The sequence below is a fragment of the Grammomys surdaster genome, unplaced genomic scaffold, assembly GCF_004785775.1.
Source record: "Grammomys surdaster isolate TR1022 unplaced genomic scaffold, NIH_TR_1.0 126185, whole genome shotgun sequence".
Lineage (NCBI taxonomy): Eukaryota > Metazoa > Chordata > Mammalia > Rodentia > Muridae > Grammomys > Grammomys surdaster.
The window spans coordinates 2819432-2824441 of record NW_021620991.1 but is presented as its reverse complement, the minus strand read 5'-3'; positions in this window follow the sequence as shown (position 1 = coordinate 2824441).

Below are 5010 nucleotides of genomic sequence, written 5' to 3'. Positions count from 1 at the left end.
CCTCCCCCCCGGCCATGTTGGACTAGATCCCATGCTGGACATCTCATTCTCCTCTCCATGGCCATCCAGACGACGTCTCTGAGCACACTCAGGCTGTGTGGTCTCGAGAATGCACACTCCACACAAATGCCTGAGGAGGACGCAGCGCCACCTCACCTAAGGCTGGTTCTCTGCAGTATCTACTCTACTGTAGAGATCTTGCCCTGGGCACAATGGAAAGTCACCGGGCAACTTAAAGAATATTTACACTATAAAGTACCAATTGGCCGGTTTAACTTGGTTCTGACTTACTTAGTCGGGGTTTGTATTCCTGCACAAAAAAACATGACCAAGAAGCAAGATAGGGAGGAAAGGGTTAATTCAGCTTACACTTCCACATTGCTGTTCATCACCAAAGGAAGTCAGGACTGGAACTCAAGCAGGTCAGGAAGCAGGAGCTGATACAGAGGCCATGGATGTGTGCTGCTTGCTGGCTTGCTCCCCTGTCTTGCTCAGCTTGCTTTCTTATAGAACCCAGGACTGCCAACCCAGGGATGGCACCACCCACAATGGGCCCTCCCACCTTGATCACTAATTGAGAAAATGCCTTACAGCTGGATCTCATGGAGGCATTTCCTCAAGGGAGGCTCCTTCCTCTGTGAAAACTCCAGCTTGTGTCATGTTGCACACAAAATCAACCAGTGCACTTACTGTATAGATCTTGTGGGTTCTGGATAACAGCTCTTTACCCCAAAGCAAAGAGTTCCTGAGATGAGGCTAGCAAAGAGTGGAAGCAGGTTAGTGAAGCTGTTCTAGGGAGCAGGTACAGGCTACATAGGGTATCTGGGCACACACTGGCTCATCACTATGTTCCTGGGACATGTTGTCAGCCCAGCACGCCTAAGGAGATGGCAGGTTCTTAGCACTCTTAGTTAGCAAAGGGACGGTTTTGAGAGCTGGGTGCTCTTCTCACAGGGTGGTGGCTGGATGATGCTTTGAGGTAACCAGAGAGTGTGTGCCCCTCTCCTGGAAATGGTTCAGGTCCTCCACTGAGGCTCATTGCCACCAAGGGATGCAGATAAATGCTCTTCCATCCCCCAGTCAGAGAGCCCTGTCAGTGGCTCCTGACGCTAGCCATCACTCAGCCCCTGCCCTTCTTCCTACACTGTGATGAGTGAGGCTGGAGCTTTGCTGACATGAGCGAAGGAAGGGAGGGAGAAGGATGAAGGGAAGGGAGGGAGGATGGTGGGAGGGAGGGAGGAGGGTGAAAGAAAAGGAGGGAGGAGGGTGGGTGGGAGGGAGGAGGGTGAAAGAAAAGGAGGGAGGAGGGTGGAAGAAAGGGAAGGAGGAGGGTGGGTGGGAGGGAGGAGGGTGAAAGGAAGGGAGGGAGGAGAATGGGAAAGAGGAAGGACCCTGAAATATTTAAACACCCAGCTTCACTGGTCCAAAACGTAATCAAATGTTGAATTATGAAAGGTCTCTGAGTGTAGCGCGGCCACTGTAAGAAACGGATGGGCTTCGATAATTTGGGAGACAGGCCCATCTCTAACCTCCACCGAGTGTGCTCTGGCATGACTGGCTGACAGCTCCACATGGGAAGGGGAGGAGGAAAAGCTCCACAGAGATGCCTGGGAAAAATTGAGTCACCTAGGGCACACGTCTCCTCCATTAGCTGAGAACAGGGGCCTGTGAGGTTGTTCACTGCCACGTCCCCCACTGTGATCTCAGTGGGGGACAGGGGGCCCTCTGTTTCCAAAGCTGGGATTCTACTCAGTCCATAGCCCCTGCCATAAGAAGTGAGTGAAGACGCAGCATCTTCTGGGGTTCTGTGGAGGTGCAGGAACATCTTAGCAAGATATTAAAGTGGACATCCACATGAGACACAACCCTTCCATCTAGTACGGTCCCTTCTCTTGGTTCAGGCTGTGGTTAACACAACCAAAGGGGTTCCTGTGAATGTTCGAGACCCTTTAAGATGACCTGTGCTGTGCCCCAATGCTCAGCAGGTCAGGTTTACTGAGCACACGGCCACCCTGTGATGGGTTTATCTGGGACAACCCCTATAAGTGAAGGAGCACCTGCGTGTGGACCGGATCACCTCAGAGCTGTCTACTCCCAGGGCTGAGTGGTGACTCTTCTCCTCACGCTATTCCACTTCTCATGTATATGTTGACAGCATTATCTAACCAGAGCCTGGCATCTTCACATACCTCAAGAGCCACTTGGCCCCCAGAAGTCTCTTGTGTGCCCACCTGATGCTGTCCGGAAAGTCCTTCCTCCGTCTGCATCTTGACTCTATGTCTTCCTTCTTTACTTTCCTTTTGCATGGCTTTCATCTGAGAGGGACTGAGACAGTGTATACCTGTCTCCTCCTCAGCCCCTCTGAGGCAACAGTTCCCACTGACAGGAGCAGTGTGACCATCTTAGTTCTGGTCTTCCCAGTATCTGGGTTGGCAGGATGTGCCCCACCCTTTTTTCTAAAAAGAGAGCTCATTTATCTCTTCTGTTCTCGAATGTGTTCCACTTGGGCCTCAGACATCTAAAGTTGGTGCTGGGGGTGATGGGTAGTCATCTCATGATGTCTGATTTGTAAGTGGACCAATTTTTAACTTGATGAAGGAGAGCGAAGACACAAGGAGGGAGGGAAGGATGGGGGGGGATGAAGATCACTCTGGTTTGTTCTCGTCTCTGCTTCCCCCACAACTGCTCTACCCTAAGCCTGACTCCAGGCAGACTCTAACCCTCAGACTGAGCCCCCTAGCTGCTCTCCGCACAGGCAGAATCCGTGGCTTCTTCAGTTTTAAATTCTGTTTCCCGCACCTGCCAGCCAGCATAGAAACAGTTAAAAACATGGAAAGGAAGTTCCATCCCTAAAACCATAAAGCCCCAACACACTCCAGTCAAAGTCACAGTCGCTAAATGTGGCACATCACACTCTCCTCTAAGGTCTATGCTTGCTAAAGAAGAACAGTCCCAGGCTTCACACAAAGCCAGCAAAGCCGCAGGGACCTGCCAAGGTCAAGGCCCAGTGCAGCTCCAGCCCAAGGAAGATGCTATTGAGTTAACTGCCCGGTGGTACGTATAGGGCTGGTCACAGTGTCTGCTTGCCCTGTCTCTGTGCAGGGTATGAGTCTGGTACCCTTGTCTATTCACCATGCCCCCTGTGCCAGGCTGGCAGTGATCCCCTCAGAACACACACACACACACACACACACACACACACACACACACACACACCAGGCATTACACCTGACCTCACTCTGAGAGACGCCACAGGCAGGGCTGAGAGAAAGATCCTGGTATTATCTGGAAACTCAGGGTTCCCCTTTAGGGTTCTTAGTATCATCAATAAAAGAATTCCCAAAAGGATTCAGACGGAAGCTCCAGGCCAGTTTATTAGAATCTGAGGTAGAAACAACAGGGTAGGTGAGGTGGGGACTCTGGCAGCTGACCTAGGAGGGAGGCAGGGAGAAAGTCAGGCCTTTAAAGTCCGGCGTGGAGGTCGGATGAAGCTCAGGGTGTCAGCATCCTTCTCAGGCCTTTAGCTGGTGTCTGAGATGGAGACAAAGAGAAGAAACAGCATGCCCGGCGCTGGACTACAGATCTAAGCTCAGAGGCTGCCTTCCCAGGCTCCGGAGTCTCCGGAGTCTCAGGACAAAGGATCACACAGGGACGCGAGGTTATAAACGGATGTAGAGGCAGCTTACTGAGAAAGGGGAGAAGTCCTGACAATAAAGGGGTGTGGTGAGTGGGGTGGGGTGAAGGTGGGGGAGGATCATCCCAGAGAAGCACAGAGACTCCAAGAGCCGGATCATCCACTAGACATCTGCGGAGTGCCCGCCTCTCCTTACGGTGCTTCAGGCTTTTCTTGAGCATGCTCTGTTCTGTTCCTCGTCCGAAGCCCGGATGAGGAAGTGCTTCCAGGCTTTTTTCCAAACCCGCTTCTTTACTGTATCATTTAAGAAGATTTATTTACTTTTATTTTAGTATATGGGTGTTTCGTCTGCATGTGCATCTGTGTGTGTGTGTGTATATGTGTGTGTGTGTGTGTGTGTGTGTGTGTGTGTGTGGTGAGTCCTTGGAGTCCAGAAGAGGGCATCAGATTCCCTGGAACGGGGGTTGAGGATGGTTGCAAACCACCATATGTGTGCTGGGAATTGAACCCAGATTCTTTGCAGGAGCAGCTAATCCTTTTAAAGCTGAGTCATGTCTCCAACCATTACTAAGGTAAGATTATACATATGGTTACATGTTGTGTGTGTGTGTGTCGTATGTGCACTTGCCATAGTGTAGGTTTGGAAGTGGGATGACAACTTGTGTGTCTCAGAGATTGGACTCAAGTCACCAAGCTTGGCAAGAAGTGTCTTGCCCCCTGATCCATCTTACCAGCCCCTTATAGGAGTAAACTCATGATCCAGTCTCCAGTCCTTACCATTTCTCCACACCAGGATGGATGATCACCTCGAGGGTCCATTTGGCCCCAAGCACCCACCGGTGGATGCAGAAGCTTCCAGAGAGAGACGAAGCTCTCCCCTACTGCCCAGGACGCCAGCCCAGGACTCCAGATCTGCCTACCTTCTTTTGTTCTTTCTCTCTCCAGATGTGAAGGAGGAATCTGTCTTAATTTGTCATTGGTTGTAGCAACAGAGAGAAGCTAAGGATGATTTCTACCGTTGCTCTAAGTCAATTCTTTTGTCTGGGCTGGAGGCAGGTATATGTAGTTGTGGGAGAGGCCAAGAAGACTGAGGACCCTCCTGAGTCAGTGAGGGATAGAGGCAGATGCTGCACCAGGAGGAAAGTTGAGTTCTGGAGGGGTGTGTGTGTGTGTGTGACTGCCAGTCCAAAGACACACAATAGGCAACAAGCCAGAACATGGTCACCAATGAGGACACATCCTGCTCTTTGTGGGTGAGTCCCCGCCCCGAGGGAGCTATGATGCCCACTGTGGTGAGCTTCTTGGTAGCATGGGAGTGAAGCTTACAGTGAGAGAGAGAGAGAGAGAGAGAGAGAGAGAGAGAGAGAGAGAGAGAG